General features: G+C 34.1%; 1 long non-coding RNA gene across 1 annotated transcript; it reads left to right on the forward strand.

Annotated features, from left to right (window-relative positions):
- The first annotated feature begins 6,694 nt into the window (after positions 1-6,694).
- LOC127729743 (uncharacterized) lies at positions 6,695-12,809 on the forward strand. The gene is made up of 3 exons (XR_007994818.1): positions 6,695-6,725; positions 10,745-10,843; positions 12,232-12,809. It is a non-coding gene; the product is annotated as an uncharacterized LOC127729743 (long non-coding RNA).
- Positions 12,810-14,327: the final 1,518 nt, after the last annotated feature.

Here is a 14,327-nt window from a genome sequence, read left to right on the forward strand (position 1 = left end):
ATAACAATCTACCGGAGACAAAATAACGTTGGTTTAGGCAACTAGGATGATCGTCTGGATACGGGGTTCTTCATTTCTGTATTCTTTGATATTCTATGCCGATTTTCTCTATTCTTTAATCAGTGTTTCAGGCCATTTTTCTCTATTCTTTATCATGTTTATTTCTTTATACTTTTTGCCAATTATTCTATTCTTTTTATATTTTAACACCTCATTATTCTATTTTTTTTTTTATTTCTTGGTCCATTGTCTCTATTATTTATATTTTTTGCCCACTATTCTCTATTCCGTAAACCCCCATCCACACCCAGGCTCTAGTTAAGGTCACCATATAGCTTTCAAAAATAAGCAAAACTAATACCGAGTAGGCTCCGAATGGCAAAATGATTGAATGCTAATCCCGGTTTTAATTGTGAAATTGCGGAAATTTGTTTTTCAATCAATTGATCAAGCAAAACACATTATCGTCCTGAATGTTCGTATACAGGGGCGGATCCAGTATTTTGGAAAAGGGGGGGGGGGGGGGGGGGAAGTATGAAAAGTTTGGCGAGCGGAGAGAGGCGAAAAATTTGTTTGACCTTTTTTTGGCAAAAAAACCTAAAATATGTGTAAAATGCACTTTTTTAACGGTTCCTGACGTGGGGCATGTATATTTTATAGTTAAAGTGTAAGGGTTGGACATTTTTGATGCCGTATTCTCCCCATTAATTGTCTATTATAAAATGATTGGATGGATCCAAAGCTATGTACTAATATATTTGATGGGGGACTTGTCAGTAAAAAATTGACATGGAAAATTCTCGTTTGTTGTATGTTTAGTTAGCATTACCTCACGGATTTCTTGTTGTAAACAAGATATACGCCGGGCTATTCAATGAAATTTACAATACGACCGACACGAGCTAAGAAAGACAAACAAGCAATTTGTATCAAAATGTTTGGTTCAAATGTTTCACCCAACAAAGGAAGTGAGGGGTTCCAAATCAACCAAAGGCTACGAATGAGTCTGAAATGACAACGAATTTATAAATGACGGTCGACAAATGGAGACATAAAGGCCACACCCAGCAGGCAGGTTGCAGTCGGGCCTTGAAAAAAGTATTCATTTTATCAGTTCGACGAAACAGACGCTCCGGTCAGATATGGGATTTACATGTAAACCCCCGGCCCCAAATAAATTACGCCCGTTTATTTATTCATCATGTTCATTTAATGCTAAATAATTCTGTTGGAAATTTTTGTTTCTAATAGCAAAAAAGTGGACAAGATTATTGTGTTCAATCCAGATACGGCCAGAATTTTTCTTTAAGGCAAAAATCAGGGTCAGAATGTTTTCTCTCAAATATCTCAGACTGCCCCCTCAAATCAAATGGTCCGTACCTTAGACTTTAAATCTATCTAGAGCTCATTGACTGGGGATCATTATTCAGCTATGTTATTAATAGGCTGGGGCGTGTGGGGTTAAACATGTTTTCGTAGGTAAATAATATTGCTGTGGAACTTTTTTTTCATTAGAGTGTAATAGAGTATTACTTTCTGTTTGGTGGAGTTGTGAAATAGAAGTCAATAAATACGTTCTTGCTCAATCCTTTGTCGCTTTGAAGATGTCATGCTTGTCATCCTCAGCCTAAGCAATGTGTTACTGTAATTTGAATTTCAAAATGACTGAGTGACGTTTTTTCGACGCACTGGTCAACTCCACCGTAGCGAATCACATGATTTTGACATAATCAATAATATATTACAGTAAATACGAGCGAAACATATCTTTATCAGTAAAGAATTGTTGCCGATAAAAATTAAATACGCGGGAAATGGCAACGTTCACAAAGTCTAGTCTGATTAATCATTTTACAAAAAAATAAAAGTGCAAGCAAAAGGGGGGGGGGGGCGTACGCCCTCTACGACCCCCTCTGGATCCGCCACTGGACTATAATGGACCTTGGCCATGAATTCTAATCATCTGAGATCAACCTTTCTAAATTTAAAAGTAAAGATCACGCACCCTTATTGTTCAGATTAATAAAGTCTTTTGCATCCGTCGACATTATCTTCGATTAAAGATCTGATAACTACAGTGACTGTGCATGTATACTTTAACGACCGGGGTAGTTTTCTTATAAGATTTTAAAAGTAGTAACCTCCCTTGTTAATGTGATGTTGTAATCAATCTATTTATTTGTACCATCTATATATAATATTATATTGTACAATTTAAATTTATGATTCGTTTAATATTTGAATATAATAATTTATTTTTTATTAAAGATATAAACAAGGTAATTTGAAAGGCTTTGATTCATTTATCACCGTAGTTCAATTCATAAGTCAGGCGGTCTATTTTGTCTACATTATGTTGAAAGAACACCGGAGTGTTAACATTGTCATTATTTACTATCAATGACTGTGAAACAAGAAAGGAAAACATTGTACATTATAAAACGAGAAATAATTAAAATTGAATACAAAATTCTTGTTTAGTGAAATCAAAAACGAAAAACGGAAACACTTTTGATTTTCATTTTGGTTTTAGAGAAATCAAAAACAAAAAATGAAAACACTTTCGTTTTCCGTTTTGGTTTTAGAGAAATCAAAAACGAAAAATGAAAACACTTTCGTTTTCCGTTTTGGTTTTTGAGGAATCAAAAACGAAAAATGAAAACACTCTCGTTTTTTGTTTTTTGTTTTTGATATTTCAAAATGAAAAACGAATGGACGCAAATATACACGGACCTTACACGCTTCAGCTCATCATTATCAAGCAGCTGACCAAATGTAACATCCTTCCATAGAAGCCAAGAAAACTTCGACAAAATGTTCTACCAATTAAGTCTTTCGGACGGACGTGCGGACGGATTTCGGAATGACGATCAAGTCGAGCGGTTACTAGACCTGATTTTATCGTTGGCGATGCAGGTAAAATAGTGCTCTCATTTTTTAAACACACGGGATTCGTTTAGTTTCTTTATTCCTCTCTTCGAATTCCCATATGCTTCAATAAATAAATAACTTTGAATGTTAGATTTTTTAGATAAAAAATGTTTAAATCGCTCGATATCGACGGTTAGCAGGAAGGACTCTAGACAAGAACCATTAATTTATTTGGTAAAAAAGGGGAGAGAGGGAAGGCCGGGGATTCTAGACCGACGTCCTGTCTCTAATCGACGTCAAATCTGGCGTAACATTTTTGAATCGGTAATATTTTTTTTTTTTGCCCTCTGATCAACGTCCAGTATGATTACAAATGTACATAATTTATTTCCAGTTTGATCTTTATTCAATTTCTCTGTATTAATCGTTAATTTCGTACAATGGTGCTTAAAACGACAATTTGTATTATATGTCACTTGACATCTTACTGATGAAGGATATTAGTTATCCGAAATATTTGATATTTGTTCATGATTTTACTATTTTTTTGGTGATGTTGCACCCTTTTAGACTTGCTTATTATTAATTGTTGAGCCTGCGAGTTTTGTCGCAGAAAGCTCGACATAGGGATAGTGATCCGGCGGCGGCGGCGGCGTTAACTAACTTATTAAAAGCTAATATTTCAGAAGGTAGAAGACCTGGATCCTTAATACTTTGTATATAGATGCCTTATGATACAAAGTTTCCGTCGGTCATATGTCCATTGTCCTTGACCTCATTTTCATGGTTCAGTAACAACTTGAGAAAAAAAAGTTAAGATTTTTTGTAATGTCAACTTCTCTCTTATTATGAGTAATATGATAACTATATTTGGTATGTGCGTACTTTGCAAGGTCCTCATGCCTGTCATACAGTTTTCACTTGACCTCGACCTCATTTCATGGAATAGTGACCAAGGTTAAGTTTTCGTGGTCAAGTCCTTATCTCAGATACTATTACCAGTAGGTCTACTATATTTGGTGTATGTAATGATTGTAAGGTGTATATGTTCAACTGGCAGGTGTTATCAGACATTGTCTTCATTTTCATGGTTCAGTGGTCAAAGATAAGTTTTTGTGTTTTGGTCTGTTTTTCTATTACTGAATGCATTAGGTCAACTATATTTGGTGTATGGAAATATTTTACGATGTACATGTCAGTCTGACTGGTTATATTTCACCTTGACCACATTTTCATGGTTCATTGCTCAATGTTAATTTTTTGTGTTTTGGTCTGTTTTTCCAATACTGTATGCAATAGGTCAACTATATCTGGTGTATGAATATATTTTACGATGTACATGTCAGTCTGGCAGGTTTTATTTGACCTTGACCTTATTTCATTTTCATGGTTCCTTGCTCAATGTTTAGATTTGTGTTTTGGTCTGTTTTTCTTAAACTTTAAGCAATAGGTTAACTTTAGTTGGTGTATGGAATGATTGTAAGGTGTATATGTCTGTCTGGCAGATATCGTCTGACCTTCATCTCATTTTCATGGTTCATTGGTTAATGTTCAGTTTTCCTGGTTAACTTTGTTTCTTAGATACTATAAGCAATAGGTCAACTATATTTGATACATGTAATGATTGTAAGGTATACATGTCTGTCTGGTAGGATTCATCTGACCTTGACCTCATTTTCATGGTTCATTGGTCAATATAAAATTTCCATGGTTTAGTCTGTTTCTTTTATATTATCAGCAATAGATCATCTATATTCGGTGTATGGAATGATTGTATTAAACGTATACATGTTATTTCCGCCTTGCTTTATCTGACCTTGACCTCATTTTCTTGGATCATAAATGTTAATATGATACTTATAGTAAAACTTTATATTTAGGACTATCAACATAAAATCAATGGTCAGTATAGTAGGCGAGACATTTCAGCGTGTGCACTCTTGTATTAAAATTTTGTAGTGTACTGTATCATATTTATATGATCCATCGCCTCGTAAGATTTATCGTTGGCTATTGTTCAGACATTATATATATATATATGTATATGTTTACATTATAAATCATGATGATTTATTTGCAATTGACTTATGAAAAGAAAAAAAAACAAACAAAGAAAACAACATTTTGTCCCATAGAATATAAAAAAAACATTAAAAAAGCGTGCATTTGGTATGAATGACAACGTGGAAGAAAAAGAGAGATAAGTATAGAGGCAACATACAGTATTCAACAATAGACAACAACAAAAAAAACTGTTTCAAAAGGGGATGTGAAAAAAAATCTAGGGGAGGAGGTGGAGTTATAATAAAAATCTTGTTCCTGTATGTGAATGAAATGAGAATATTTTATACTTACTGACTGGGTATGAGTGGAAAAGTAAGTTTATTGTCCCCCGAGGTGCAACTATTGCCCTGAGGAGTACATTTGTGTAGCCGAGGGCAATAGTTGCATCCGAGGGGACAATAAACTTACTATTCTACGAATATTCAGTCAGTAAGTGTTTTATTATACCGAAAGAGACAACAGACACAAGGTATACCAAGGACTGAACGACACAGCTGACCAAAATTCGTTTTTACATTTGTAAAAGACATCGGACACGTAGTGGTGACAATTATCGGATTGTAAATATGCATTCCAATAACAAGCAGGCAATTGTAAGTTTAAAGTTTCATTTTGTTTCAAAACAACAGAATAAATTCAACAGAACAGTTAGTTCCACCTCTGGTTCCACCTCGTCTAACTCCTCTAGGGTGTTTAGATCGCTGTCTTTTTGTGTAAGGTAGTCTGAAATAATCTTTTTATCAGTTTGGACGACTGATTTTGTGTTTTGGGCGTCCTTGTCCTTATTTAATCCTTCCAGATCTCCATCCGAAACCGACGCAAATCGCCCTGACCGAGCCATGGTCCTGTCGTCTGATGGGACTTGGTGTGTGTTCGAACGACTCGGGAATCGACGTTTATGAGAGGTGAGAGGTTTAGCTAGCTATAAAACCAGGTTCAATCCACCATTTTCTACATAAGAAAATGCCTGTACCAGATCAGGAATATGACAGTTGTTATCCATTCGTTTGATGTGTATGAGCTTTTGATTTTGCCATTTGATTAGGGACTTTCCTTTTTGAATTTTCCTCGGAGTTCAGTATTTTTGTGATTTTACTTTTTGTATAATTGAAATGAATTCCGATAGTCCCCAATGAATTGTTAAAAACCCGTTAGGTAATCCCGCAGCTGCAGATGAAATTCCGCGAAATATAATGACGCTTGCGGTCAAATAGTTTCATCGAGGGCAAACTATTTACCGGTCAAAATAATTCAACGCTGGCAATTTGAAAAAAAAACATAATACTTATTTTAAATCGATAAATGATAAATGATAATAATTTTTTTTTATTTGAATTGGAAAATATGGTTTTGTTTGAGAAAAAAAATACTTAACTAAGGAAACTTTTTAGAAGAATCTTAGTTTAAGGAACACTTAGAATAAGATGTTTCGTGCATAAGGGGCCATGCAATGTTTATAAAGAAAAAAAATACGTAACCAGTGTTAGTAGTATGCCAACTTACACTGGTTATGTAATTAACTCGTTTAAATAAAAAAATTATAACGTATACTAACAATGGTCTAAGCTATATCTATTTGTATTTTGTATGTAATGGGACTTCTTGAATTACACAGAATTGTCATTGAATTCAGTAGAAATTGTCCAATTATTTACGCTGAAAAGAAGGCTTTTATCTATACCTTTTTAATTTTGTTTGTGAGAATGATAAAAAAAACGAGGTATATAACCAACGGCACCTACAATATTTCTTTGTCAGCGAATTGATCAGTTGCCTTTAAACACTAAAAGGTAAGGTACATCTACGAAAGAAAAGAAAAAGAAAAAAGAATCAGTTGTATTTCTTATAACACAGAAATGTTTGGGGAAAAAAACCATGATACTAAAATCTATATTTGAAAAATTATCAAATTGAATGTTGAATAATTTATAGAATATTTTTGATATTAATTATATCTGAAAATTTCAGTTTTACGTTCAATAATCACGCCGATTTCTTATAAAAATACAAGCGATCCATTTTGGGCACTCCTAATTGAATATTGTTCTTTAGAATATTATGTACAATTTGAGCGATCGAGCGAGCGTATTAATTTTCTTTATTCTTTTTTTCTGATATGAGTATTTTAGCAAGCGGTACCTGAAATTTGGTGAAGGACACTGTAATTTTATTTTGCAAAACTTCTGTTTTCCTGAACGAGACATTGTTTTTAAACAACAAAAAATTGTGCGCCGAGTGACATTTTGAAAACGAAATTGTTGATTTCATTTTTATGGAGCGATAGTTCAAAAAGTTTACAGCGTATGGCCGTAAAAGTTTTATTACTTTCCAAAAGTGTTAAGCGATCAAATCTGAAGAACCATCATTGAACTTAGGGTGATCGTACACTTTGATTAATTAAAACTGTATAATATATTGTTATAACCTTTTATTATGGTAAAAAAGAAAAAAATTGTAATTCGAAATACTCGAGAAATCTACTATCCCAAAAGAACTGCTATTTTTTTTTCAACATGGCATCTGTGATAGAAAAAATTGCTAATTTTTGTATTTTTCGAAAGCAAATCAAATTGCCTAAAAAGGGTATATTTTGGCCATCAAAGTCCATGAAACAAGAACAAGGGTAGTTGGTCCTACCGCATTTAATATTTTAGTTTGCAATTATTGAATTTTAGCTGGGATATAACTAGTTTAGAAATAAAGCAAAAATTGGGATACATTATGCAGTGTTTACGGTATGTATACATTCATGTATTTCATTTAAATTAACTTCGGACAGTGATGTAAAAGCACAACATAAGAACAATCTATTAAAACCAACTGACACTCATTAGATCGACACGGAGCACACCTTCTCCAACTAATAAAAAGACAAAAGACACAAAGTGCGGATCTAAAAGTACCCTAACTTACTACAATACAAAATGATTATAAACTAGAGCGGACTTATACTCGCGTACATGCATTTTAGTTGCTACTGTGAAATTCGGTATTGAGACATTTTTTAGACTTTTGGCTTTCAGCCATTCATTTTATATAATCATTCATTTGCCTCTGTGTTACGTTGACACACATAAATATAATAGGAATCACGGGTCAATATCAGCGTGACCTGATTTGCTGTAAACATAGCGGGACTAATACACACGTTCATGCATTTCAGTTACTGCTGTGAAATTGAGTATTGAGACAATGACATTTTGGGATTTTTGACCTTCAGCCGTTCATATTATATACTCATTACCTTCTGTTAGGTTGACACTTATAGCTATCGTGGGAGTCTAGGATCAAGGTCAAGGTAGAGTAACCTGATTTTGGTATTTGACACACCCTCAGCCGATGATGCATCTGCATACCAAGTGTGATCATCCTAAGATTAATAGCAAAAAAGTTATGCACAGAATACAAAGCGGGACAGACGGATAGACAGACAGACAAGAGGATTCATATATACCACCAAAGTTGGTTGCAGGGGTATTAAAGTTTGGGGGTAAACAAAATTATGTTTTTCTAGAATAAAATATCAGTCAGAACACATCCAACCGATTAAGTGTAAAGAGACAAACTGTCCGAGAAACACACTAGACACGTTAGAGAACGAGTTGGGAAAATTTAACAGCTTAGATGGTGCCAAAGGAACAAGACCGTCCAAAAAAAGGTTAAATAGCATGAAGGAACGAAATATCGTCTAATTTTTCATTTATTTGTATTTAGAGTTTCCCGTGTGAAACTAAAATATCTAATATACACAAGGACAGTTATTGCTGTTTATATCATATTTAGTTTAAATAATATTTATTCAGATAAATCAACACATAACGATATAATAAACTTGAAATAAATATCTAGGGTTCAGAAACAAGCAAATATTATATTTATTTAAAGTAGTTTGCCTAGGGTATATTTCCGCAGCATATTAAGATAAAATTGAGAATGGAAATGGGGAATATGTCAAAGAGACAACAACCCGACCAAAGAGTAGACAACAGCCGAAGGCCACCAATGGGTCTTCAACTTCATCGCAGGTGGTCCTCAGCTGGCCCCTAAATAAAATTGCGTACCAGTTCAGTGAAAATGGACGTCACACTAAACTACAAAACATATAAATGAACTAAAATTAAAAAAACATACAAGACTAACAAAGGCCAGAGGCTCCTGACTTAGGACAGGCGCAAATTCTTGATTATTTATCGCAAAAATATCATCAAGGTAAAGGTATGTTGATTTATCAATTAAATAGAATTTAGACGGATCTTTACTCAGATTGACCATAACAATACAGGAAAAAAGCCTTACTCATATTAAAGGGGCACAATTGATATCAATAAGAATACATACAATCATTCGATAATCCTTATTGCCGAAACGTACACAGATGTTGTCAAGGAGAAGATGAACAGCTTTAATCACAGTTCCAGTAAACATATCTAGGATATTTACTCTTCTCAGTCAGAAGAAGGTTTTATGCGAGTTGCAGCAAATAAATTTACGATATTTTTTTAAAGAACGATTTTATTAGATGAGATGATGATGATGATGATGATGGATGGCTGCTTAACGTCTAGCGGCAAATTAATATGCATATTTAGGACGAGAACATATTAATGTAATATGAATATTAACCATGTTTTGTACCAGAACGACACGCTGAGCAGGATTTTTAACTCACAAGGTACCAATCCGCAGGAAGACATGTCACCTTATCCGGACACATTATTCTAACTCCGAGTCGATCAGTCTTTGCTCTTACTCCTTAATGCCGCGTGCTGGGCGGAGAAGCAGCAGATACCAATTTTTAAGTCTTTGGTTTGACCCGGCCCGGGTTCGAACCCACGACTTCCCGCACTCGAGGTGAACATGCTTCCAAGAAACCATCGAGGCGGTTTTATTAGATAAGAAAACTTCCGTTTGATAAGAGTGTGTGGAAGAAGAGTGTAGAGCATGTACAAATTTACTTTACTGAAAATTTAACGAATTTGCTTTTCGTCTTTATTTCACTTTAAGTGGAAAGGTTCAAACTGATATGAACACGTTGGTTGAATGTAGAAGGCAAGGAATAATACATCCATGTCAGCCTCAGTAGCATGCATTCATTCGTTTTAGTTTGTTTATAGTATATTATGATATTTCAGTCTTTGCTGGTTCCCCCATTGAATGCACATAGAGGTGTTTGTCGCATAGGCATTGACCCTGGAGGTTCAGAAATCAAAAATAATTTGGTTTCATTTTATTTGCATGCCTTTTTATTTATTAGTTTTGCATGAAGCTAATTCATTTTTCTCTGTTATTGTGCCAAATTTAGGTTTTTATCCCTTTCACGGTTTACTAAACATTAAATGTGATATGTGAGCTGGACATGCATGGTGTCCAATGGACATGTATTCAAGAAAGCTGTGGGAATTTATTTTATACAAAATATTAAATAAATACTGTAGAACTTAGGTTTTTAATGGTTGGCCTCTATTTCTTCTGTCCTAATTAGAATCACTTCCCTTTTTTGCTTTCTTGCTTGCTCAATATATATAGTAGAGATACATACACGTTGAGTATAAAAATTTATTGAATAAAGCTGCGATTGAATGAACATTAAATTTTGTAAACCTCATTTGTTAACAAATTAGGTGGTATATGAATATCAAAATGTCTATAGATCCAACAAATAAACAGAGAATACAAAAACCGGTACTATACTTCTACTAGCCATTGCAGCAAGACAAATGATGTTAACTACTAGGAAGGTAGTCAATACTGTGTTATGTATGACATCACAACTGTTTTTATATTTTTTTCTATTTGATAGGTTTGATAGGTTTGATTCTATGGTCTTGAAAGAAAAATGCTTTCCTCTATTTGTTTAGCTGTCTTAGTTACGCTACCGATTACACAAGGAGGTATTTTACAAAATGCTGTAAGTATTCAGTTTTCAAAATGAGATCGATGTTAGTGAGTATAACACGTGTTTCACGAATTACCTGCAGGGGGCCAGGATCCAGGATTGTAGGTTAGGGGGGTGGGGGGGGGGGGGGGGGGGGGGGGTGGCGGGTTCAATCTTAAATTTTTTTGAGGTAAAGTAATCGAAATATTCTTCTAGAGTGGGTGGACAACCATGCTTTGCAAATTTTAAGGGGGGGGGGGGGGCGCACGCCCGCCACGCCCCCGCCTGAATCCGCCCATGACCTGTATCATTAATTACACTTGATAAAAGTTAAAGAAGGCATACACAGGATATAAAAAGGACAGTCAAGGAATACGAGAATTAATAGAAAAGCTATATTTTGATTTCAGACAAAGTCTTGTCTTTTTGTATCTTTATATATTTAATAAGGTCAAAAAATTCTGTTTTCAATTATATCAACATTCGCTTGCCGTTATGTCTTCAATGGCGTAAGATAAAAAAAAAAAAAAAAAAAAATAAATAAAAATCAGAAAATCAAAAAATTAAAGAATTTAAAGTTTACATTCAAATATCAGACAAATGTAGATATGTCCAAAATCATTGTTATGGTTCAGCATAAAACATTGTACATGTATGTTGATGTGTTACAGTAGTTTTCTAGAAAAAAATAATTGATCTAAAATTATTTTAATTTGAAAAAAAAATTGCGTCCAACTCTACTGATTGAGGACCAGTACTCGAGCATCACTGAAGGGACATTGATTGTCAAAATGCGAATCTATTAGTAAAATTGGAACGGTTAATGTTATAACCGTCAGTTACCAGTTACAATTACCTGGCATTTTATGCAACGACGAATGCGTTGTGTAAATGCAAAATACTGCTGCTATCTCCAGACTAATATTTTACTTCATTTTTAATATCTCTTTTTGTTTATACCCATTACGACAGCAAAACATAGAATTTTCAGTTTATTTGAACTCGTCCTGTGAAGATACACGCACGGGGACATGACGTCATCGCTTTAAGCATCCTAGAATTTTGAAGACTTACACTAGTAACTCGCGTTTCGTTGCTAATAATAAGACTAATGTTCAAAGTTTACAGTACTAAACCTTACTTTTGGTAACAATTCATATACTACAGTAATATTTAAAAAAAACTTCCTGTTATAAAATATTCAAAGAAAAACCGTGAACTTATATCGGTAACTTGTTCCGGACCAGTATAGCATGTTTAGTCTTTTTAAAGATGTGTTTTTTTGAATGTTTTTTTTTCCTGAATGGCAAAAAAATAACACTTTATAAATTTTTATAGGTTTCCTTTATTTTATCCGTAAAAAAGAAAACAGCAGTCATACATTTCGGCATGTATAAAACAGTCATTTAATCTCCCTCTAGGTAAATGATATAAGCCAAAAAACTACCGAAAAATGCAAAATACATATTGACGATCGGCACCTCGTCCGATGTGATGTAGATCCAGTTACAGATTTTGTTCCTACAGGAGCTTTGTGTACCTACATAAGTGACGGTGGACTACACTATGATGATCCAGTAGAAACATTTGTATGTGATCAGGGATTTTTCGTCAACCTGCATCACAGAAGTACAGGCAAGTACTAACCATTTTCATGCACTTTTTTAATCATTCTACATAGTGCATGATTTATCATATAGATGGCAAAAGATATTATTCATACCTTTAAAAATCGGGTTACTGGTTTTCTTTTGCAGAGTCTGGAAAATAAATGAATGTCCTCAATGACTGATTTAAACACTATTTAACATGGGAGAAAAAGAGAAGAATATTAAGTTTAATATTGTAAAGTGTCTGTCCTTAAATGCATTGATGACAAAGGCTTAATTTTTTGTCTTGGACAAATTATTTTTCATTAGTTGTTATTGGCTTTGAACTACCTTTCAGTAACTGCGAGTACTCTCAGATCGAGACTTTGTGTCTTTAGTAATTTTATTTGTTTTTGTGCTTGGAATCGATCTGATGAGTCCAGTCTTTTTTATGGTTTGTTCTTATGTTGTGCTGTTACACCACTGTCCCAGGTTAGGGGAGGGTTGAGCGCTGTTTAACATGTTTAACCCCGCCACATTCTTTGTGTGCCTGTCCCAAGTCAGGAGCCTGTAGTTCAGTGGTTGTTGTTGGTTCATGTCTGTCATATTTGTTTTTCGTTAATTGTTTTGTTATAATTAGGCCGTTAGTTTTCTCAATTGAATTGTTTCATATTTTTTATGTCGGGGCGTTATAAAGCCGACTTTTCCGTATGGTTTTTTCTCATCGTTGAAGGCCGTACGGTTGCCTATAATTGGATGCTTACATCCACTTTATTTGAACTTTGGTGGATACTTGTCTCATTAGCAATCATACCTCATCTCCTTATTTTTACATAATAACATTTAAAAATGAAATGGGTTCTGTTCTCGTCTGTCATCGGAGTCTCTCAAATTTTTGAAACTTACGACGCAGCCGAGAAAAATATCTATTCATGCTCATAGTTAAAATGTATTGATCTGAATCATAATATTGAACTAAGGGATAAAAAAAATGAAGTACTTATTATAAATGTATGTTCATTTCCAGAAATGTCTTCCTGTGCACTTTCACTTTTAAACTAGAACATTAAAAATCCGGTTCAGCGTTTCAGTGTAGTAGAAAGCCGAGTTCATATTCATATCACATCAGTAGCTTGTACTGATGTGCTTGTAATATTTGACACAGGACGTTAATTAAACACTAACGAATTCATCCATCACCAGAGAAAATGAAACACTTTTTAACATGATTGATAGATATTTTTCGGCTAGTAGTCAACACTAAGATGCTTACATAAAGTATCATTGATGCGGCCATTTCTCTGTAGATTACTGTACATCAAATGTAAAAAGCATTCTTAACATTTTTTTTATCAAGTTTTTTGACCCCATGCTTAGATGACCGTAGCCAGATTAGGTGCAACTTTGTTTAAATGTTTAGATCTCAATGTTCTTCAACTTCGTTACTGATTTGGCCTTCCAACTTATTTGATTCGAGCAAAACTTGTCTTATGTATTCAAAACTGGTCTTTCTTACTAGATTGAAAGCCTGGTATCTTTGACGACTGTTTTCACAACATTTACATATATTTCTTATCTAGAATAAAGTGTCTTAATTAAAGAAATTCTAAGTAAAGGCTGTAATAAATGTAACTTTATATATATATGTATATCTAACCAGGTACAGGAAATAGACATGCGATATCGAAACGTTTTGGTTTCTTTGGTTTGCTTGCTGGTATCTTTGTTGCTAAGGTCGCACTTTGTGTTTTGTTTTGTCCGAGAGGAGGCGGAGGAGGCAGCGGAGGAGGAGGAGGAGGAGGAGGAAGTAAGTCATATACATTGAATTCTCCTAAACCAGTTCATAAAAATATAAAATTAGTTTTCTGCTTCTGTTCCCGATTTATTTTTATATGTATTAAATTGAAATCTCTATCTTCTGCAGAGTA

The sequence above is a fragment of the Mytilus californianus genome, unplaced genomic scaffold, assembly GCF_021869535.1.
Source record: "Mytilus californianus isolate M0D057914Y unplaced genomic scaffold, xbMytCali1.0.p SCAF_2, whole genome shotgun sequence".
In the NCBI taxonomy this organism is placed as follows: Eukaryota; Metazoa; Mollusca; class Bivalvia; order Mytilida; family Mytilidae; genus Mytilus; species Mytilus californianus.